General features: G+C 40.5%; 1 non-coding gene across 1 annotated transcript; it reads left to right on the top strand.

Moving 5' to 3' along the window:
* Nucleotides 1-2543: 2543 nt before the first annotated feature.
* On the top strand, nucleotides 2544-2650 carry LOC148803254 (small nucleolar RNA R71). Its single transcript, XR_016081694.1, has one exon. It is a non-coding gene; the product is annotated as a small nucleolar RNA R71 (small nucleolar RNA).
* The last annotated feature ends 22211 nt before the right edge of the window (nucleotides 2651-24861 follow it).

Raw genomic sequence — 24861 nt, 5'->3', positions numbered from 1 at the left:
TAATAATTTATGAACAGGTTAGGGTCTGAGTTGGGATTAAACCTATTCACAGGTAGTGGCATGTCTGGGAAGGGCTTTGTCTTTATAATAATAGAATATATTGAAGCCCCCAACTTCAATAAAATCAATCGCACCGTTTAAACAACCTAAAACAACTCAAATCAGAAACCTGATATAATAAAATCATCCGATGATAATCATGCTTATTTCAACTCTAAAGTCACTATTCTACCTTAAACAAACCCATCATATATAGAAAATATAAATCTAACCACTCACACTTATAACAGAAGTCTGGTAAGAATTATCCACATTATTTAACAAATCCATTTTAAACTATCGAGGCATTAACTAAAAAAGACCAACTACGCAAAGCATAGCTGAAATCAACTTAAAACAACCCAAGATAATCCAAACAAATGCAACCTATCAAGAAAAATCCAAATTAAAGACAAAAAAGTTGAAAGTAGAAGTAGACAATTTTTGATGACACATTTTCAAAAGAACCGATCCAGATACACGTGAAACCAACTCAACATAGATTAACTCATCTGGTAAACATCGACTATACCTTATGTTAATCAAACAATTGAATCAAATCCCACAAAAATGATTCTAGCCAAAGCTGGTAGAACCAATTAAACATTTTCCAAAATTGACCAAGCCCTCACCAACCATCCAATGATCGACATAATCTACACCCACTAACAATCCTTATTAGAACTGTAAACTCCTTGTAGTAAATTCAAAGAATCCAACATACATAGATAAAGTATGAATACAATAATCTCGTTTAAATAGCAAACCCAGGCCTACTCAAACAAACCAATGAACTTGGATCAATCCATACAGCACCTTGTCAACTGTCTCAAAGAATTCAAAAAAAAATTTGACCTAAACAATTTAACCTACAAGAACTGGACTTAATACAACTCTAATCACGATATTCTAAATTAAAAAAACCCATCATATTTAGGGAAATTAGGAAATCAACTCAACTCCTTTAAAAAATGAAACTAGTTCTACTCAAATCAGAACAAAACCAAGCAACAAGCATCAATCCAAACAATCCACCGTTTAAACAACCTAATACAAATAAAACCATTGAATCAAATCTCACATAAATTATTCTAGCCAAACTAGGTAGAACCAATTAAACATTTTCCAAAACTGACCAAGCCCTCACCAACCATCCAATGATCGACCAAATCTAGACCTACTAACAATCCATATTAGAACTCTAAATTCCATGTAGTAAATTCAACGAATCCAACATACTTGGATAAAGTAGGAAAACAATCATCTCATCTAAATAGGAAGCCCAGACCTACTCAGACAAACCAATTAACTTGGATCAATCCAAATAATACCGTGTCAATGATCTAAAAGAATGAATTCAAAACAAATATTTGACATAAACAATTTATAGTGCAAGGAATAATAAAACTCCTTGGATCTTTCAGTTTCTGAGGCAGCTTGTTGAGGAGGATGGCTGAGCATTCTTCATTTAGTGCAACTGTAGCCATGTCTCCCAATTTCCTTTTGTTCACCAAGATTTCCTTAAGAAACTTTGCATAATGCGGCATCTGGGCTAAGGCATCTGCAAAAGGAATGTTAATATGTAAACTCTTGAAAATTTCAAGAAACTTACCGAATTCCTTTTCCATTTTGTGTCGCTTAAGCCTATTGGGAAATGGTATTTGTGGCAGTTGACTTGTCTATTTCCTGGAATTAGACTGCTCTTCCTCATTCTTTTCGGGTTCTCGGGTCGTGCCCATCTTACCTTCTTCCTTTGCTGTCTTCTCCACCTCTTATAGCTCCTTACTGCTCCTCAAGGTAATGGCTTGCACCTGTTCTCTTGGATTTGCTTCTGTGTTGCTGGGTAAGGTGCCTTGGACTCTAAAGGATATCATCTGTGCCAACTGCCCCACTTGAGTTTCTAAGTTCTTGATCGATGCCTCTTGGTTCTGAAATCTCGTTTCCGCACTTGATATGAACTTGGTCATCAGCTCCTCTAGATTAGATTTCTTTTCTAGCTGAGCAAAGTTTTGAGGGAGGGGCTTCACCGCATTTTCATTTGACCAAGACAGATTGGGGTGGTTCCTCCATCCGGGGTTAAAATGTACGAGGGTAATGATTACCTTGATGCCTTTGAAGATTCCCGACGAAATCTACTTGCTCAGGGGACTGCACGAACTGATTTCCAACTTGGCATTCGGTGCTGATATGACCTCCCCCACACCATTCACAGGCTACGGTTTGAACATGCATGACTGCCAACTGCATTTCATCTATCTTCTTGCTGAGGGCGCCGATTAGTATAGATAGTGCTGTATAGTTGTCTACATTGTGAAGGCCGGGTTGTCTCCTAACTTGGGCTCTCTTGGAATGCCACTAATAATTATTTGCAGCCATTTCCTCAATGAGTGCATGGGCAACTTCAGGGTTCTTGTTCTTAATGGATCCCTCAGCTGCAGCATCCATAATAGTCTTATTGCTTCGGTCAAACCATTGTAAAATGTCTTTACTTGGAGCCAAACGGGAAGTCCATGACGAGGGACCTTCCTCAGTAATTCCTTGTAGCGCTCCCATGATTCATATAATGATTCCCCGTCCTATTGAGAGAAGGTGGTGATATCATTCCGCATCTTTACAGCCTTGGACAGAGGGAAATACTTGGATAGGAAGCGACTGGCCATTTCATCCCATGAAGAGACCAAAATAATCTGAGAACGGAAATAATCTGAGCCTCACTGCATCATCACTAACTCCATTGTGCTTGAATGTGTCGCATATCTCCAAGAAGTTGGCAATGTGAGTGTTTGGATCTTCATTAGCCAAGCCGCAGAACTGAACTATGTTCTGGATCATCTGAATAATTGCTAGTTTGATCTCAAAGTTGTTAGCAGCTATTGCTGGTCTCACAATGCTCGAGGCTGCCCCGGTGAGGGTTGGCATGGCATAGTCCATCATGGTCCTTTGCTCGGCCGTCTCTGTACTTTCAGCTTTCCCTTTCTTAGAAGCTCTAATGCGGCGGCGGAGAGTTCGTTCAATCTCTGGATCATAGATGATGCTCTCCTTTTCACTTTTGTGTGTCATATATTGTACAAGTCAAAGTCGAAAAGATACTAATACACACATCATAAACATATTATACAAAATCAGATTAACAACAGTAGATGGTTCATAATAATCCTATTATCCGCTTTGATGTATCTCTATAGAGTCGAAAACCCAGTACATATGAGGCTTCTCCAAGGTCTTTCATGGAGAATTGTTGTGATAGCCATACTTTCATCGTAGTTAACATTCCTACATCATTCACAATGAGTAGAATGTCATCTACATAGAGAACCAAGAAGATAACCTTATCCCCACTGTACTTCTTGTAGACACAGGGTTCATCCGGATTCTGCTCGAAGTCAAACGATTTGACACAGACTCAAAACGGATGTTCCAACTTCTAGAAGCTTGCTTAAGTCCACAAATGGATCTGTTAAGTTTACATACCATGTTTTCCTAACCTACAGCAATGAAGCCTTGTGGCTACTGCATATAGATATCTTCAGTAAGATCTCCATTCAAGAATGCAATTTTGACATCCATTTGCCAAATCTCATAATCATGGTATGCTACTATAGCTAGCAGAATCCTAATGGAATTAAGCATGGCCACAGGCGAAAAGGTTTCCTCATAATCGATGCCCTCTTTCTGAGTGTACCCTTTCGCCACCGGACAAGCTTTGAAGTTCTCAACCTTACCATTGGGGCCCTTCTTCCTCTTGTAAATCCATTTGCAACCGATTGCTTTTACCCCGGAGGGCGGATCTACTAGAGTCCAGGCTACATTGGTCTCCAATGAGTCCATCTCTGCTCTCATGGCCTCTACCCACTTCTGGGAATCTATGTCCAACATAGCTTCCGCGTAAGTCACGGGATCCTCCTTACTAGTCAAGGTTTCCACCAGGTAACTATCCTGGTCATAACCATAACGGACTGGTGGCCTGGATGCCCGAGTGGATCTTCTAGGTTGGTCACTACATGGAACTTGTGGGATATCTCCTACTGCTCCTGAGCTCTCATCATCAAGAACAACTTCCTAACGATGAGTGTTCAAGATATAATCGGTTTCCAAGAATTGTGCATTTCGACTGTAGAACACTTTCTGCTCACTTGGGTCATAGAATAGGTAACCCACAGAGCCTTTTGGGTAACCTACAAATAGGCAACAGCTGGTCTTGGATTCCAACTTGTTTGCACTCGTTCTTTTAACGTGTGCTGGACAACCCCAAATCTTCAAGTGTTTGATACTTGGTTTCTTTCCGGTCCAAAGTTCATATGGAGTATTCGGAACTGATATGGTTGGAATCCGATTCAGCACATATATCGCAGTCTCTAATGCGTAACCCCAAAAGGATGTGGGCAACTCTGAGTGTATGAGAAGTGACCAGACCATATCCAATAAGGTCCTATTCCTCCTCTCCGAAACACCGTTAAGTTGTGGTGTAGCGGGAGGAGCCAACTGTGATACTATCCCATTGTCCTTTAAGTAGTCCCTGAATTCGTTCGAGAGATATTCGCCACCTCGATCTGATCAAAGGGCTTTAATTTCTCTCCCTAACTGTTTCTTGACCTCTTGTCTGAACTCTTTGAACTTTTCAAAGGATTCAGACTTGTGTCACATTAGGTACACGTAACCATATTGTGAAAAATCATCTGTGAAGGTGATGAAATACACGTGTTGGTTTCGTGTCCTAACACTCAGGGGACCACATACATCAGTATGTATTAGGTCAAGTGTGCCTGTACATCTTTCAGGCTTACCGTTAAATGGCCGTTTCGTCATCTTGCCTTGTAGGCAAGGCTCATAGGTGGGAAGATCTTCTGCAGTTAGAAAATCCAAAGGGCCATCCTTTACCAACTTTGTGATTCGGTCAACACCGATGTGGCCAAGTCGGTAATGCCACAGACACGTGGGATTAACTGTATCACGGGCTTTCTTCTAGGGGACGATTTCATCCAACGTAGTTTCGGTTATGTCAGTTTCTAGAAATCTTTGTAGAACATAGAGACCGTTCTCCAGTTCCCCGAATGCGATGAATCTGTTGTTTCTTTTAATAGTAATCGTATTGCTACAGAAGACTGAATAACCATCTGCACACAGTTTTGCAACAGAAATCAAATTTCTCGTTAAATTTTGTACATAAAGACAATCTCTCAGTACAATAGTTCCTTCTCTAAAAAGTAACTCCACGGATCCTATGGCCACGACTGCAACAGTTGCATTAGTCCCCAAGTAGAGTGTGACTTCTCCTTCACTCAGCCTTCTGCTTACCTTGAACCCCTGCAGTGAGTTACACGCATGAGTTGAAGCCCTAGAGTCAATACACTAGGACACAGAAGCTACCAATAAATTGGTTTCTATAACACAAGTTTCGAAATTACCTTTCTTGGATTGCAGGTAGGCATGACAGTTCCTTTTCCAGTGGCCGGTCTTCTTGCAAAAATTATAGGCATCTGATGCCTTGTCCTTCCTCTGTTTCTTGGGTTTGGCAGTCTTCTTCTGGGGCTTTCTCTTTGCCTTCCTTTTCTTGCCCGATTTGCCAGTTTCAGCAAGCATGGTAATGGGCTCATCCTTTTTAATCAATTCTTCGGCCCTCTGCAACATATTGCTGATTTCCTGCAAGCTGACGTTCAACTTGTTCATGTTGTAGTTCATAATGAATGGATTAAAGGATGGAGGCAAAGAGTTGAGAATAGCATCGATATGTGTTACCAAATCCAGCCCGGATCCAAGGGCCTCCAATTCGTTGATATAGCCCATCATCCGAAGACAATGGTCGTGAACTTGTTGCCCCTTGGACAACTACGCGGTCATGAACTGTTTCAAGACCTTCTGCCGAGTAGAACGATTCTGCTCTTCGTACATTGTCTTTAGACTGTCCAGTACGTCATTAGCTAGCTCGATCTGATCGAACTGCCTCTGAATAGGATTGTCTAAAGAGGCAATGATATAGCAGCGGGCAAGGGAATTTTTCTCCTCCCATTCTTGGTATTCTCTTCTCCAAGCCTCAGAATGCCTATCTCCCAGATGATCCGATGCAGGATTCTTGGCTACCTTATCCAACTTTTCAGAGGTTCAGACCAACATAAGGTTCCTATACCAGTCGGCATAGTTTGGGCCGTTCAACTTGTTGTCATCAAGCAATTTTGCAAATGATCCGTTTGCCATTTTCTGATAAAAGAGCAAACATCAGTCCACAACCTAATTTGATTCATGTTCATTTCATAGATATGGATTTTAATCTACGTTCCATTTCCATTTATTCATCTCTGTGATTTCCCTCCTTTCTCAGTGATGGAGACTACGGGTCGTCTCTAGAAATGTGGGAAATCACATAGGGTGCATGGAGCCAACTATTTCACCTGCATAACCCCACCACCTTTTTGTGAAGGATCATATCCACTCATCATATCAGTTTTCCCTTTGACCTCTGTCAGACAAGGTTCAGAGCCGTTTTCAGGTAATCCTTTCTGTCAAGTGAGTGCTTACCCATCATATTCGTGAACGCCAAGGTACCGTGAGAGAGTTCCCATTTTCTGGTGAAGCCCCTCCCACATCGGTCTATGACACCCCTATCATCTTATTAAACACTTAGACAAGATCAACAGCAAATGGATAGCCCATTTTCTGGTGTGTTTCCTCATTACTGAAGGACCCATCCTCATGCTAATGATGGAAGGCCTTTAGAGAGTTCATCACGAGTCTCCCCAGACTGATCCATTGGCTGTGAACATTCTAAACTAACACGAGTCTCATTAAGAGTCTAGTTTAAGGGTATTACACAGAAACATACCAAGGGAACATGAATCAAATATGCACTTTTATTCAATTACAATAAACTCATAAAGTACGTCATTCTGATTGAAGCTAAGGGCATACAAAACTGTCTATCATTTTCCTCTTCAATTTTGTCTCCAGGGTTCGAACCCTAATTTCCTCTCTTTCTTTTTCTTTTATACTCTGCTTTTCAACTTTTTGTTTTGATTCCTCCCCCTCTTCAATTCTGCTAAAGTCAGCCGCCTTTTGGAGCCTCCCATAGGGTTTTGGTTGGGCTATAGTTGGACCTCTCTCCTTGGTGGGCCGAAGTGTTCTCCCATAGGGTTTCGGTTGGGCCTTTCTTCTTGATGGGCCGAAGTGCTTTTTTTTACGCCATATCAACATGTTTTCACGGTCTCTTCACCCTAGACTGTCCCAAACTCCTAGTTTCCTGAAATCTTACTTAATTGGGGCAGAAACCATTAAGAATCATCATCAAAACCATGTATAAAGCAATAAAAATAATGTGTAGCATGCACACACATCATCGTGGCTTCCTGTTCCAACTTCTAGAAGCTTGCTTAAGCCCATAAATGGATCTGTTAAGTTTACATCCCATGGTTTCCTGACCTGCAGCAACGAAGCCTTGCGGCTGCTGCATATAGATATCTTCAGCAAGATCTCCATTCAGGAATGCAGTTTTGACATCCATCTGCCAAATCTCATAATCATGGTATGCTGCTACAGTTAGCAGGATCCTAATGGATTTAAGCATGGCCACAGGCGAAAAGGTTTCCTCATAATCGATGCCCTCTTTCTGAGTGTACCCTTTCGCCACCAGACGAGCCTTGAAGGTCTCAACTTTACCATCGGGGCCCTTTTTCCTCTTGTAAATCCATTTGCAACCGATTGCCTTTACCCCGGAGGGCAGATCTACTAGAGTCCAGACTCCATTGGTCTCCATTGAGTCCATCTCTGCCCTCATGGCCTCCACCCACTTCTGGGAATCTATGTCCAACATAGCTTCCGCGTAAGTCACGGGATCCTCCTCACTAGTCAAGGTTTCCACCAGGTAACTATCCTGGTCATAACCATAACGAACTGGTGGCCTGGATGCCCGAGTGGATCTTCTAAGTTGGTCACTACCTGGAACTTGTGGGACATCTCCCACTACTCTTGAGCTCTCCTCATCAAGAACAACTTCCTGACGATGGGTGTCTAGGATATAGTCGGTTTCCAAGAATTGCGCATTTCGACTACAGAACACTTTCTGCTCACTTGGGTCATAGAAAAGGTAACCTACAGAGCCTTTTGGGTAGCCTACAAATAGGCAACGGCTGGTCTTAGATTCCAACTTGTCTGCACTCGTTCTTTTAATGTGTGCTGGACAACCCCAAATCTTTAAGTGTCTGACACTTGGTTTCTTTCTGGTCCAAAGTTCATATGGAGTATTCGGAACCGATTTGGTTGGAACCCGATTCAGCACGTAAATCGCAGTCTCTAATGCGTAACTCCAAATGAATGTGGGTAACTCTGAGTGTATGAGAAGCGACCGGACCATATCTAATAAGGTCCTATTCCTCCTCTCTGAAACACCGTTAAGTTGTGGTGTAGCAGGAGGAGCTAATTGTGATACTATCCCATTGTCCTTTAAGTAGTCCCTGAATTCGTCAGAGAGATATTCGCCACCTCGATCGGATCGAAGGGCTTTAATTTCTCTCCCTAACTGTTTCTCGACCTCTTGTCTAAACTCTTTGAACTTTTCAAAGGATTCAGACTTGTGTCTCATTAGGTACACGTAACCATATCGTGAAAAATCATCTGTGAAGGTGATGAAATACACGTGTTGATTTCGTGTCCTAACACTCAGGGGACCACATACATCAGTATGTATTAGGTCAAGTGTGCCTGTACATCTTTCAGGCTTACCGTCAAATTACCGTTTCGTCATCTTGCCTTGTAGGCAAGGCTCACAGGTGGGAAGATCTTCTACAGCTAGAAAATCCAAAGGACCATCCTTTACCAACCTTGTGATTCGGTCAACACCGATGTGGCCAAGTCGGTAATGCCACAGACACGTGGGATTAACTGTATCACGGGCTCTCTTCTTGGGGTTTTCAACCGACGTAGTTTCGGTTATGTTAGTTTCTAGAGAATGATGTAGAACATAGAGACCGTTCTCCAGTTCCCCGTATGCGATGAATCTGTTATTGCTTTTAATAGTAATCGTATTACTAAAGAAGACAGAATAACCATCTGCACACAGTTTTGAGACAAAAATCAAATTTCTTCTTAAATTTTGTACATAAAGACAATCTTTCAGTACAATTATTCCTTCTCTAAAACATAATTCCACGGTTCCTATGGTCGTGGCTGCAACAGTTGCAGTAGTCCCCAAGTAGAGTGTTACTTCTCCTTCACTCAGCCTTCTGCTTACCTTGAACCCCTGCAGTGAGTTACACGCATGAGTTGAAGCCCCGGAGTCAATACACCAGGACGCAGAAGCTACCAATAAATTGGTTTCTATAACACAAGTTTCGAAGTTACCTTTCTTGGATTCCAGGTAGGCAGGACAATTCCTTTTCCAGTGGCCGGTCTTCTTGCAGAAGTGACAGGCATCCGATGCTTTGTCTTTCTTCTGCTTCTTGCTTTTAGTGGCTTTCTTCTGAGGCTTCTTTGCCTTCATCTTTCTCTTGCCTGTCTTGCCAGTTTCAACAAGCATGGCTACAGGCTCATCCTTTTTAATCAGTTCTTCAGCTCTTTGCAACATATTGCTGAGCTCTTGTAAGCTGACATTCAGCTTGTTCATGTTATAGTTCATGATGAACGGATTAAAGGAAGGAGGCAAAGAGTTAAGGATAGCATCTATCTGGGTTGCAAGGTCCAGCCCGGATCCAAGAGCCTCCAGTTCATTGATGTATCCCATCATCCGAAGACAATGGTCGTGAACTTGTTGGCCCTTGGACATTTGTGTGGTCATGAACTGTTTCAAGACCTTTTGTCGAGTAGAACGATTCTGCTCTTCATACATCGTCCTGAGACTGTCCAATATGTCCTTGGCAAGTTCGATCTGATCGAACTGCCTCTGTATCGGATTGTCCAGCGAGGCAATGATGTAACACCGGGCAAGGGAGTTTTTCTCCTCCCATTCTTGATAGTCTCTCCTTCGGGCCTCAGAAGCCCTATCTCCCGGACGCTCTGGGGCAGGATTCTTTGCCACTTTATCAAGTTTTTCAGAAGCAAGGACCAGCATAAGGTTTCTATACCAGTCAGCATAGTTTGGGCCCTTCAACTTGTTGTCATCAAGTAGCTTTGCAAAAGATCCGTTTGCCATTTTCTGATAGAAGAGCAAACATCAGTCCACGACCTTATTCGATTCATGTTCATTTCATAGATATGGATTTTAATCTACGATCCATTTCCATTTATTCATCTCTGAGATTTCCCTCCTTTCTCAGTGACAGAGACTACGGGTTGTCTCTGGAAATGTTGGAAATCACATAGGGTGCATGAAGCCAACTGTTTCAGCTGCATAACCCCACCACCTTTCTGTGAATGATCATATCCACTCATCATATGAGTTTTCCCTTTGGCCTCTGTCAGACAAGGTTCAGAGCCGTTTTCAGGTAAACCTTTCTGTCCAGTGAGTGCTTACCCATCATATTCGTGAACGCCAAGGTACCGTGAGAGAGTTCCCATTTTCTGGTGAAGCCCCTCCCACATCGGTCTATGACGCCCCTATCGTCTTATGAAACACTTAGACAAGCCCAACAGCAAATGGATAGCCCATTTTCTGGTGCGTTTCCTCATTACTGAAGGACCCATCTTCGTGCTAATGATGGAAGGCCTTTAGAGAGTTCATCATATGAATCTCCCTATCACATGCACTCATATTATCTGGAGGGAACAGATAATTACGCCCTAGTTTTATCTTTAGGTCAAACCAAAGTGGCTCCCACTGACTTTCATAAAGCCAGATTTTGGTGGGCCTAAATCGGCTAGGGTTCTGCACGAGACCTCATGATGAGGTGTGGGGCCCACCACGGAGGGAGGTCATCCAATGACCAAAAGGGACACCATGGCAATGATGTGCATTCAGCCATGGTGTGCGAAAGAGCCACTGTCGATTGAGCATGGGCCAAGTACTTATGGCCCATGTACGTTGCACATCACACATGCAGGGATAAATTGATCCAATCAATTAATTATCTGTAAAGCCCATTTGAAGCCCATTTTAAATCCATAATATTAACCATTAACATTATCTAGGTATATGGGGCGAACGGTTCAACCCATATAGCTTTAAGGGTTAAGTGGGCTTTTAGCAATTTTAACTATTTAAAACTGGGCCTTTACAGGTTGGGCCGAATTAACCATTTAATTAAACATCAATCCTCAGGCCCATTAGTGGGAAAATTAGGGCTGACTTTCAGCCTTGATTAAACCCTAGATTTGGTCCAAACAGTTTGAACCAATCTTGGTTCGAATGGGTCTAGGGTTTGATTTTTAATTAAATCTTTAATTCAAGAAAATAATCTGAAATTAATTACTGATAAAAGAAAAACAACAATCAGTCAATCAGGGCTGTTCGTACAATCCATCCTGCAAAACAGAGGTTAGATCACAGAATGCAGTTTCATAAACTGCAAATCGCAGATAGCGATTCTCCCATCTGCGAAATGTTCTTCTCTGCGATTTCTCCCTTTCTGCGCCTCCATCTTCGATCCAAAATAAAAAAAAAATAGAAATCCTATTTCTATTAATTATTACATCAGATCGAATGCCTATACATTGAGTCTAAGAAAAAAAATTACAGACCAAATGTAATAAATAAATCAGGAAACTGCAAATCTTGCAGGTTCCCTGCGCAAACCAAGATTTCGATCTCCTCTCGTACGAACAGCCCATAAATCAAGAAAATCATAAAGAACAATTCTAAATAATAATCAGATTTATATAAAATTAATTTCAGATTATTCGCCCATTAATTTTGGGAAAAAATTCCCAAAACCCATATCTGCGCAAATCGGGTAGAACACCTTCTGCCCATTTGCGCAGGTTCAGATCTGAAACAAATTGGTTCAAGATTTGAACCATGGCTCTGATACCACTGAAGGGATGAGAGATCCATCCTATGGACGCCCAAAGATTACGGAATAAGGGGCGAATTTCAAAAAATTTTTCTCTCCCTTCAACTGGGAATCGTATTCCCTATTTAGAAAATCATATTTTCAATGATCAATCTTGAACCATAAACTAAACCAGATCTGAACCAAAAAAAAAATGGGAGAGGAATATACCTGATACAGAAATGTAATATCTCCCAATGGAGGTGTTCACGCCCAAGGAAGAATCCAAAGACTGCTCCCACTGAAGATGGCGCAGTGCAGGGTGGAGCAGAATCAGCAACATTCTTCCAAAAGAACTTGACCCTTCTTACGGATCAAATGGACGACTTGAGTACAGCTCCAACCAATCTTTTCCCTAAAAGATTGAAATCAAGATCCAATCTTGATTGCTCCCAAGAACTGGAGATCGAACTGAAGGAATGGCAAAAGCAGGAAGGTGGCGGCAGGAGAGAATTCGCAGTGTGCAGGAAATCTCTCAATCTCTCTTTCTTCAAAGAGAAGAATGCTATGGATGTTGTTGTGTAGTAGGCTGCCGCCCCCTTCCCCTTTTATAATCTCAAAAGGGATCAGCTCCTAATCAGATTAGGAGCTGCTAATCCAAATCATATTTGGGTTAGAAGTCCCTTAGTGATAAGGGATAACCCTTATCTTATCTGCAGATCAGATCAGCTGTCTCCTAATCTAATTAGGAGGTTTCCAGATCTAAATCCCATTTAGATCTTGGACTCTCTGAGTGGATAGGGTCTAAGCCCAATCCTTTCAGCTGACCCTCTTTAGAATTCGCCCCCTTTAAATGACTGATCAAATCAGCCCAGTTCGAAATGGGCTTAAGGCCCATTTAAGGTTATGTACTCAAAAGGCTTCCAAATTGCTGCCCAGTTGGGCTTCCTTGTATGGTGTGGGACCCAAGCATTGATCTACACATCAGCCACATGGGTTCGGCCCAGCCTTTGTTACAAGGCCTGGCCGAATACACTGTTAATGACAGTGCACCCCCTGAAACCCATCAAATGGGCTCTATGGGCCCAACACTTACACTAAGTGGTCCCTGGGCCAAGCCACTTTGTAACACCCAGGGACTGTGGGCAGATGCAAGATTAGCCCATCAGGTATTATCCTCAATGGTCTTACACTTAACCTCTCAGCCCATAATGATCATACACTGCCCGACAAGAGAGGACCTCTCCCTCGGCTGCAAGGAACAGTGTTGCACTCTCCACTTATATGGATCCCGGGAATTAAAACATTTTGCAAACATTTTAGAAACCATAATATATATATTTTTATATCTTATATAAAATATATTTTGCAAAACAAATCTCAACGGTTGAAATCGGCTGCCGGCAGTCTTGGTTTCCATCAGTGAGAGTGCATCCCCGATCATTACCTTTGTCCGACAAAGGGGCTGATCCTGTCACTATGATCACCCACTCAGATGAATTCTCGGACTGTCCCAACATACCCAGGTTTTGACCCCCGCTAAGGATCTCACTGATTGGTACATCAAAGACAGCCCAATCCGACACCTAGTGTAGTATCATAATCAAGTCTAGGGGTCGGGTGTAACTTTCCAGTTTTGCCCATCAATCTCCAAGGTCCAGGGCAATACTGGAAATCTGGTCCAGTTCAAAGATTCAATTAATCCTACACTGTATGTGCCTAGGGTCTCACCCTGGCAGCTGAGACAGGCCACCCCAACCGACTTGGTGGCACCACAGTGTCAGCTTTGTCAGGATAGGTCTCCCCAGACCGACCCACTGGCTGTGAACATTCTAAACTAACACGAGACTCATTAAGTGTCCAGTTTAAGGGTATTACACAGAAACATACCAAGGGAACATGAATCAAATATGTATCTTTATTCATTTACAATAAACTCATAAAGTACATCATTCTGATTGAAGCTAAGGGCATACAAAACTGTCTAACAGCTTGAAGAAGCCATGAGAGCTAAGTCTTTAGAGAAGTGAGGAAGAAAACTAAGAAGGTTTGGAGGAAGGCTTTTAGAGTATACCATAATCAGTTGCATCTTGTTTGAGTATACCCTTTCGCCACCAGACGAGCTTTGTAGGTCTCGATCTTGCCATCGGGGCCCTTCTTTCTCTTATAGATCCATTTGCAATCAATTGCTTTTACCCCGGAAGGCGGATCTACTAGAGTCCAAGCTCCATTGGTCTCCATCGAGTCCATCTCAGCTCTCATGGCCTCCACCCACTTCTGGGAATCTATGTCCAACATAGCTTCCGCATAAGTCACGGAATCCTCCTCACTAGTCAAGGCTTCCACCAGGTAACTATCCTGGTCATAACCATATCTGACTGGTGGCCTGGATACCCAGGTGGATCTTCTAGGTTGGTCACTACCTGGAACTTGCGGGAAATCTCCCACGGCTCCTGAGCTCTCATCATCAAGAACTATTTCCTGACAATGGGTGTCCAGGATGTAATCGGTCTCTAAGAATTGGGCGTTTCGACTACAGAACACTTTCTGCTCATTTGGGTCATAGAATAGATAACCCACTGAGTCTTTTGGGTAGCCTATAAATAGGCAACGACTGGTCTTGAATTCCAACCTGTCCGCACTCGTTCTTTTAACGTGCGCTGGACAACCCCAAATCTTCAAGTGTCTAACACTTGGCTTCCTTTCAGTCCAGAGTTCATATGGAGTTTTCGAAACGTATTTGGTTGGTACCCGATTCAGCACGTAGATAGCAGTCTCTAATGCATATCCCTAAAAGGATGTGGGTAATTCTGAGCGTATGAGAAGTGACCGGACCATGTCCAACAAGGTCCTATTCGTCCTCTCTGAAACACCGTTAAGTTGAGGTGTAGCAGGATGAGCTAATTGTGACACTATCCCATTGACCATCAGGTAGTCCCTGAATTCAACAGAGAGATACTCGCCACCTCGATCCGATCGAAGGGCCTTGATTTTTCTCCCTAACTGTTTCTCGACTTCCTGTCTGAACTCTTTGAACCATTCAAAGGATTCAGACTTGTGTCTCATTAGGTACATGTAACCATACCGAGAATAATCATCGGTAAATGTAATGAAATATACGTGTTGGTTACGAGTCCTAACACTCAGGGGCCACATACATCAGTATGTATTAGGTCAAGTGTGCCTATACATCTTTCAGGCTTACCGTTAAATGGCCGTTTAGTCATCTTTCCTTGAAGGCAAGGCTCACAAGTGGGAAGATTTTCTACGTTTAGAAAATCTAAAGGACCATCCTTTACCAACCTTGTGATTCGGTCAACACCGATATGACCAAGTAGGTAACGCCACAGACACGTGGGACTTATTGTGTCACGAGTTCTTTTCTTGGGATTTTCGACCGACATAGTTTCGGTTAAGTTAGTTTCTAGAGATAGATGGAGAACATAGAGACCATTCTCTAGTTCCCCACATACAATGAATTTATTATTCCGTTTAACAGTAATCATATTACTAAAATAAATAGTATATCCATCTGCACACAGTTTAGAAACAGAAATTAAATTTTTTCTTAAGTTTTGTACATAAAGACAATCTTAAAGTACAAGCACTCTTTCTCTGAATACTGATTCTACGGTTCCTACTGCTGTAACTGCAACACTTGCAGTCGTTCCCAAGAACAATGTTACTTCACCTTCGCTCAGTCTTCTGCTAACTTTGAACCCCTGCTGTGAGTTACACGCATGAGTTAAAGCCCCGGAGTCAACACACTAGGACACAGAAGTCACTAACATATTAGTTTCTATGACACAAATTTCGAAGTTACCTTTCTTAGATTCCAGGTAGGTAGGACAGTTCCTCTTCCAGTGGTCGGTCTGCTTGTAGAAGTGACAGGCATCAGATGCCTTGTTCTTCTTCTGCTTCTTGGGCTTGGCAGCTTTCTTCTGGGGTTTCTTTGTCTTTCTCTTTTTCTTGTCCGATTTGTTAGTTTCAACAAGCATAACAACAGGCTCATCCTTCTTAAGTAAATCCTCGGATCTCTGCAACATATTGCTGAGCTCCTGGACACTGACGTTCAGTTTGTTCATATTGTAGTTCAATATGAACCCATTGAAGGAAGAGGGCAAGGAGTTCATGATGGCATCTACCTGTGTGCCAAGATCTAGCCCGGATCCAAGGGCTTTTAGCTCATTATAATAACCCATCATCCGAAGACAATGGTTGTGAACTTTCTGCCCCTTGGACATCTGCGTGGTCATGAACAGTTTCAAGACCTTCTGTTGAGTAGAACGATTATGCTCTTCATACATTGTCTTCAGACTGTCCAATATGTCCTTGGCAAGTTCGATCTGATCGAACTACCTCTGTATTGAGTTGTCCAGTGAGGAAATGACAAAGTAGCGGGCTAGGGAGTTCTTATCCTCCCAATCTTGGTACGCCCTCCTTCGGGCCTCAGATGCCGTGTCACTCGGATGCTTCGGGGCAGGATTTTTCATTACCTTTTCTAACTTTTCAGAAGTTAGGACCAGCATAAGTTTTCTGTACCAGTCGACATATTTGGTCCCTTAAACTTGTTATCATCTAAAAGCTTTGTGAATTGACTGTTTGCCATTTTCTAGTAAAACAGCAAAACGTTAGTCCACAACCTTAGTTTGATTCATGTTACCTACATAGATATGGCTTTTAATCTATGTTCCATTCATCTCTGAGACTTCCCTCCCATCTCAGTGACGGAGACAGCGACTTGTCTCTAGAAATGTGGGAAACCACATAGGGTGCATGGAGCCAACTATTTCTGCTGCAAAACCCCACCACCTTTCTGTGACAAATCATATCCACTCATCATATGAGTTTCCCTTTGGCCTCTGTCAGACAAGGTTCAGAGCCGTTTTTAGGTAAACCTTTCTGTTCAGTGAGTGCTTACCCATCATATTCTGGTTACGCCAAGGTACCGTGAGAGAGTTCCCATTTTCTAGTGAAGCCCCTCTCACATCGGTCTATGACGCCCCTATCATCTCATGAAACACTTTGACAGATCCAACAGCAAATGGATAGCCCAATTTTATGGTGCGTTTCCTCATTACTGAAGGACCCATCATCGTGCTAATGATGAAAGGCCTTTAGAGAGTCAGTCACATGGATCTCCCTATCACATGCACTCATATTTGCTGAAGGGAACAAAATTATGCCCTAGTTAATTTTAGGTCAAACTAGAGTGGCTCCCACTAACTTTCATAAAGTCAGATTTCTGGTGGGCCTTAAGTTGGCTAGGGTTTCTGCATGCATCCCTTTTCAGGGTTGTGGGGCCCACCATGCAAAGAACAGGTCATCCAATGACCTTAGGGAGCACCATGGCAATGATGTGCATTCAGCCATGGTGTGCGTAAGAGCCACTAACGATTCATCATGAGCCAAGTGCTTATGGCCCATGGTCGCAACACATTAAACATCCACACATCACATGTAATGGAGGAAAAGATCTAATCATAATAATTACTGTAAAGCCCATTAATCAGCCCTTTTAATAACAAAACATTAACTATTAATGTATTCTAGGTATATGGGCTGAATCGTAGTTAGCAGTTCGGCCCATATTGCTTTTCTCACAAAAGTGGGCTTTTGTAGTTTTAACCCTTTAAAACTGGGCTTTACAGATGGGCCGAATTAATCCCTGCAATTGAACATCAGATTTGGACTTGATTATGTGAGACGAATGGACTGAATACAGTCCCCTTTGAACCTTAGATTCGGTCCGAATAGTTTTGGTTCAATCTAGTCCGAAATTGTTCGAAACTGACTTTCAATTCAAGAGTTAATTCATGAATGATCTGAAATTAATAATTTTGATTTTAGACAAACATAAATCAAATATGGACTGTTTGCACCACCTGCAAAACAGAGGTTAATCAGTAGGGTTGCAGTTTCACAAACTGCAAATCGCAGAAAGCAATCTCTCCATCTGCAAATCTCTAGCGCCGCCTTCTTCAATCAAGAAAATAAAAAACAGAAATCCTATTTCTATTAATTAATTTCATTCTTGATCAAATCCTATACATTCAGCCTAAAAAAATAAAATAAAATAAAATTATTTACAGACCGAATTGAATAAATAATAAAGAAAATGGGTGCGCAGACTATCTGCACCAAATCTCCACTGCGATCTCCAGGTTCGAACAGTCCATTAAATCAAAATAAATAAAGAACAATTCTAAATAAATTTTGGTTTTAACAGAAATTAATTTCATATCAATCTTCCTTAACAAGAAACAATTTCTTGAAATAAAGAAAATAATCTGTGCAAATCTTGGCAGAACATCTTCTGTCCATCTGCGCAGGTTCAGATCTGATTTTCTTTTGGTTCAAGATTCGAACCTGTGGCTCTGATACCACTAAAAGAATGGTAGGATCCATCTTATGGATGCCAAAAGGGTTGCGGAATGGGTGGGCGAATTTCAAAAATTTCCTACATTCTTCCAACTGGGAATCATATTCCCTAAATTTAGAATACAATATTCAAGGATTCTATTTGAACCATAATCGAACCAGATCTGAACCAAAAGGCAAAGGGAGGATTATACCTGATCCAGAGAAGCAATATCTCCCAAAGTTGGTGTTCACGCCCAAAGAGGACACCAAGAACCGCTTCTGCTGAAGATGACACAGCAATGAATGGAATGAAACCAGCAGAGTGCATCCTACACACTGAATCCTTCGCAAGAATCCTCTGGAAGATTGGAGCACCAAAACCGAATCAATCCTTTCTGCAAAACTGACGTCAAGAACTGATTTCTTGATTTCTTTCTTCATAGATCGAATCTTGTCAAAGAGAATGGCAGCGGCTGTTGGAGGAAAATGCTAGAGAGGAAGATGGCGAACTGCTATTCTCTTCCCTAGAGTTTTTGAGATTCCATCTCAAGATTGCAGAAGAGTCCTTCTAAAACCCTAAGCATTCGAATTCTTGTAATTCGAATGGGGTTTCTCCTCTTTCTTCATGATCAAGAAACCTCCTAATCTCATTAGGAGTTATCCTAATCCAAATCTGTATTTGGATAGGGAGACTTCTTGATCCTATCTGTAGATCAGATCAGCCTACTCCTGATCTCATCAAGAGATTACCAGATTCAAATCCTAATTTGAATCTGGTCTCCAAGAGTGGATAGGGTCAAGACTTGCCTTTTGGCTTAACTTAATCCCAGATCCGCCCCTATGTATGACTGATTAAATCAGCCCAGTTCGAAATGGGCTTTAGGCACATTATGTATTAAGTGCTCAATAGTCTTCCAAAACTGCTGCCCAGTTGGGCTTCTTTGTATGGCGTGGGACCCAAGCATTGATCTACACACCAACCACATGGGTTCGGCCCAGCCTTTATTACAAGGCCTAGCCGAATTCACTAGAAAGTCCCAGTGAACCCCTGAGCCCATCACATGGACCCTATGGGCCCAACACTTACACTAAGTGGTCCCTAGGCCAAGCCATCTTATAAAAACCCAAGGATTGTGGGCAGGTGCAAGATTAAGATCCATTAGAACTTGGGCAGAAATGCAACAAGAATTCCTTAGGAAGTTCTATCCTATAGGCAGAACCAATACCATGTGAAGAGCTATCACGGGATTCACCCAAACACCGGGTGAACAAATTCATAAGGCTTGGGAGAGGATGAAAGAGTTAATGAGAAAATGCCCACCCATGGCTTGTCCTAGTGGCAAATTGTCCATGCCTTCTATGAAGGCCTAACAGATCAATACAGGCAGATGGTAGATGCATCGTGTGGGGGGAATTTATGAGCAAGAGTGATGATGAAGCATATAATCTTTTCGAAACCTTGAGTGAGAATTCTATCAATAATGCGTCTTTGTATTTCTATGAAAGGTCGGTGGGACCCTCAAAGAGGGCAGGGCTTTATGAGGTCAAAAATAATATAGAGCCCAGGGAAAAAATGGATTTGAATGCCATTTCTAGAAAGTTGGATAGGGTAGACCTTCTAGCCCAAAAATTCGATTAGTTTTTCACTCTTAATCAACAATCAGGCCCATCTACCTCTTACCCTGAAGTATGTTCCATTTGTTTCAGCATGACCCACCAGGTTGATGATTGTCCTACTGTGGCCCAACTTCCATCTTTTATCCAAGAACAAGTCCAGGCAACCTAGAGTTTATCAAGGCCCACTAATGATCCATATTCTAACACTTATAACCCTGGGTGGAAAACCATCCTAACTTTTCTTGGGGGACACATCAACCTAATGTACAGTCCCATCAGCATCTATCCAACTCCATCGCCTAACAGTTTTAGAGGCCAGTAGTACAAAACCAGTTCCATCAGGTGTACCCTAGGAGTTAACCGGCCCAACCATATCAGGGCTACCCGCAACTCCCTCAATCTCGATCAGTAGACGATCAATTTATGCAGTTGTAGCAGTTGATCCTAAATCAACAGAAGTCCATTGCTAGGTTAGAAAACCAAAAAGGACAGCTAGCTGAAGCTAATGCAAAGAGGGCAGTGGGACAACTACCATGTCAACCGGTTGCAAACCCTAGGAATCAGCCACCGGGTTTTTCTCAGCAAATTCAACCACCTCCTCAGAATCCCCAATTTGAAAATGCTAAAACTATAACAACTTTAAGGAGTGGGAGAATTTTGGAAGACCCATATGAGAAAGAAAGTAAAGAAGAAGAAAATTTGTCAGAAAACCCTAAGTTGGAGGGGAAGAAGAAGAAAGGGAAAACTTAGAAAAAGAGCCTAAAGTGAACCAATTTGTAGTCCCCTTTCCTACAACACTCACAGTCGGGCCGTCACAGAAAAAGAAAGAGATTCGTAATGAGGAGATCAGGGAACTTTTCAAACAAGTATACATTAACTTCCCACTCCTTGATGCGATTCAACATGTCCCGGCTTATGCAAAGTTTCTAAAAGAGCTAAGCACCCAAAAGAGGGAGCCATGATCGACCCCACAAAATGTGATCCTCTTAGCAGAAGTGAGTGCGGTCCTCCTGAACCAACTTCCCCAGAAAATGAAAGACCCGGGTGCTCCTCTTATTAGCTGTGTAATTTTTGGAATCACCTGTGATAGGGCCCTATTGGATCTAGGGGCTAGTGTGAACTTGCTTCCGTCCATTATTTATGAAAGGTTCAGGGTTGGCGAGTTGAAGCCTATCCTAGTAATTTTGCAACTCGTTGATCGATTGGTCAAGACTCCTTGAGGTGTCATCGAGGATGTCGCTGTCAGGATAGAAAACTATTATTTCCCTATAGATTTTGTTGTCCTAGACATGACCCCAACTGAAGAACTGAACCACAACACGATAATCTTAGGATGGCCGTTTTTAGCAACGACTAATGCAAATATCAACTATAAATCCGGGGAAATGGACATATCATTTGGGGAGTAGAAGGTCCAATTGAATATTTTTAATGCCTCTAAGTATCCAAACCTAGGGAAAGATGAAGGTAGTGTGGGCATAGTGGACAATCTCGTGAATGACCTATCTACCCCTTGGTTAGCCCAATCTAGTCTTAGTTGGTATGAAAACGAAAGTGAATTTGAGAGTTTAGATGAGAGAGATAAATAGTTGTGTCTGGCTGAAGACGTTAAACTTAGCGCTGGTTGAGAGGCAACCCAACGTAATTTTTTTTAGTTAATTTCAGGATTAGAGTTTTTTTTTTTATTTTCTTGATTCAAGACCAGGTGGCAAACTTGGAACCCCTTAAGAAAACCCTATTCATTGTTCGCTTTGGCCTAAATCCTCTTTGCATCATTCTAATCACGCCATTAGGATCATGACATTTAAGTTGGGGGTGAGGAAAGAGAGAAATTTTTGAAAAAATATTAAGAAGCTAAGCCTTTAAATATGTAGAATTAAAATTTCATTGAAAAATTTAAATTGTTTTCCACTAAAAGGGATTCCCAAACAGAAAAAGTTGAGTAAACTAATAGAAGAATATTGAATTTTGTAGAAATTGGTAGCAAGTGATAGGAGTCAAAATTGGTCTTATTTGAATATTGTTGAAACCGTTTAGAAATTGGAAAATACTCCTAAGTTTGCCCCTGCCAAGATAAGAAGGGAAAGAGTGAGAAATTAGACAAAAATTCTTCAAATTGTTAGAAATAGTGGACTACCCTGAACAATGGTTTCAAAAAAGAGAGAGAGAGAGAGAGAGAGAGAATAAAAAGTCAATGGACACCCTAGACTTAGTAATCGGGCCTCTTCACCTAGGCAAGTGTCGAGATTCGCGTAAAACGATGGATGGTAACAAAAAATCAAGTTTAGGGGTAGAAATCCACTATAAAAAATGATAAAAAGAATACATGTCTGATTTTAAAAATCAATCTCAGATTATCAAGACAGTTTGCAAATGGAAGGGTATAAAAGATTTTTAAGCCAATTTTCGATAATATTCAAAGTAAGATAGTTTTACCCCTTGAGCCCAATACCGATCTATACAAAGTTTGAGAATGTTGGAATGAGGATGCTTGACTCATTCTGGGGAGTGTGATAACCCTGCATTTTAATGCCTTAAGGGCATCAATTCAGGGGTATTTTTGGCCTTAGAGAAGTGAAAGTGCACCATTTTTCCAGTTAAAATCAATTATGTGACCTTTGAGGGTCTTTGTAGAAAACTGGGAAGTTTTCATGGCTAAAGTGCAGTTTTTGGGAAGCTGGTGTGAAGACAAGTTGAGAAAGGTGTGTTTTTGTAAATAATTGAGAACAAGATGGTGTCTCCTATCTTTTAAACCCAGTTGGCGTCAATCCTACTGTATTACCATGCTCCCCTCTCCTTATTAATTAATTTATTAAACTAAAAAATAAAATTTATATATAACGACTCAATTAATTTAGTAAAATAATAAATAAATATTCAGTCGATCTAAAACCTAGCCCGACCCATTGATAACCCAAAATATTAGACTTGGGGAGGGAGAGATATAGTGAAATAATTTGTTGATAAAATTAAATCGTTAGGAAAATTAAATAAAGAAAATTTTTAACTTACTAAATTAAATATATAAATTAACTGGTGAGGAAATGAGAGAGTACTAAAGAAAAACAATTTCCTTGCTGGGCTCAACTCAAGAGATAGACCTGATGGTTGGGTTGGGCTTGAAGTTGGGCTTCAATATATTCTATTGATATAAAGACAAAGCCCTTCCCGAACATGCCACTACCTGTGAATAGGTTTAATCCCAACTCAGACCCTAACCTGTTCATAAATTATTAATTAATGGAATAAATTAGTAAATTAAATAAATAGAAATCTATGGATAATAATTTACATAATTTTGTAAAATATATAAATGAATAATTTAGTTTAATAAAATAAATAAAATATCCAAGCTACGTAGAACAAACCCCACCCATTGACAAACTTTAAATGTAGGACACAGAGCGGTATTAAAGAGAGGGAAATAATTAAATAATCTGGCACGCTCTAAATCTCAGTTTGATGGTTGGCCTAGGCTTAGACTTGGGCTTTAATAAGTTATGTCGATATAAAGGCAGAGCCCAAACTAAATGTGGCCCGACCAACCAATACCTATCCTATTGATAACCCTAAATATTGGGCTCAGGTTGTGGGGGGTGGGGGTGAAAGAGAGAGAAAGGGAGAAATAACTTATTAATTAAATGAATTATTAAGTATTTTAATAGTTTAATAAATTAAATAAATAAGAATCTTTGGATAATAATTTACTTAATTTTGAAAAATAGATATTAACTTTAGCAAAAAATAAATAAATATTCACTTGTGATTGGTGCAAGACTGGTCCAAGCTATCGAAATCCAAACCCGCACCATTGACAACCGTAAATATTGGTCACGAGTAGAATTAAATAAAAAAATTATGGAGAATAATTTATTTATTCTATTAAAACAAATAATAAATAATTTAATTTAGTAAAATAGGTAAATAAAATTTCAGTTATTATTGTGACAAGACATGTATAGCCTATCCAATATAAGAACTAATCCATTGATAGTCTTAAAAAAGGGAGAGATAAAGAGAAATACTTTGTTAATAAATTAAATCATTAATTAGTTTAAAATTTTAGTTAAGTAAATAAATAAAATCTATGGATAATAATTTACTAACTTTTGGTAAAATAAATAAATATCCAATCTATGTAGATCTAACCCCAATCCATTGACAACCCTAAATATGTAACTCGCAAAGAAAGAGAGCGAGCGAGCGAGAGAGAGAGAGAGAGAGAGAGAAGTTGTTTATAAAGTAAATAATTTTTTTTAACTTAATAGAATAATAATATAAATAATTAGGTGTCAAAATGAGAGAGAAACAAAGAATTCTTCACCGTGCTTTGGGCTATATATGAACGTCGAGCTCATGCTCAAGATCTAGGCCCGAAGTTCGATCTGGACTCAGACTTGGGTATAAATATGTTATATTGATATAAACACAAATCTCAATCCAACCCTAGCCCGACCAATTAATAATTTTAATCCCAAATGAGACCTAACCTATTGAGAGCCCTAAATATTTGGCTCAAGGAGAGAGATTGAAATAACTTCATAGTTAAATAAATTATTAATTACATGAATAATTTGCTAAGTTCAATAAATATAAATATATGGATACCTTACTTAATTTTGTAAAATAAACAAATCAATAATTAAATTTAGTAAAATAACTAAATGTTCATTTATTATTGGTGTCGGGTTGAATCGAGTAAATAAAATTTTGTACATAATAGTGCATCTAATGTATTAAAATATATAAATGAATAATTTGGTTTAGTAAAATAAATAAATAAATAAAATTTCATTAATTATTGGGACGGGACAGAAACATGCTTCCACGGTAGACCTAACTCGTTGATAACCAAAACAATAACGATCAAGAGAGAGAAAAATAAATTATTAATTGATTTATTAAACTAAATAATAAAATCTATATATATAATGACTCAAGTCATTTAGTAAAATAATAAATAAATATCCAATCGATCTAAAACCTAGCCTGA

Source organism: Nelumbo nucifera, chromosome 1 (assembly GCF_055504915.1).
Source record: "Nelumbo nucifera cultivar China Antique chromosome 1, China Antique-T2T, whole genome shotgun sequence".
Lineage (NCBI taxonomy): Eukaryota > Viridiplantae > Streptophyta > Magnoliopsida > Proteales > Nelumbonaceae > Nelumbo > Nelumbo nucifera.
This window is presented reverse-complemented; position numbering and strand designations above follow the sequence as displayed.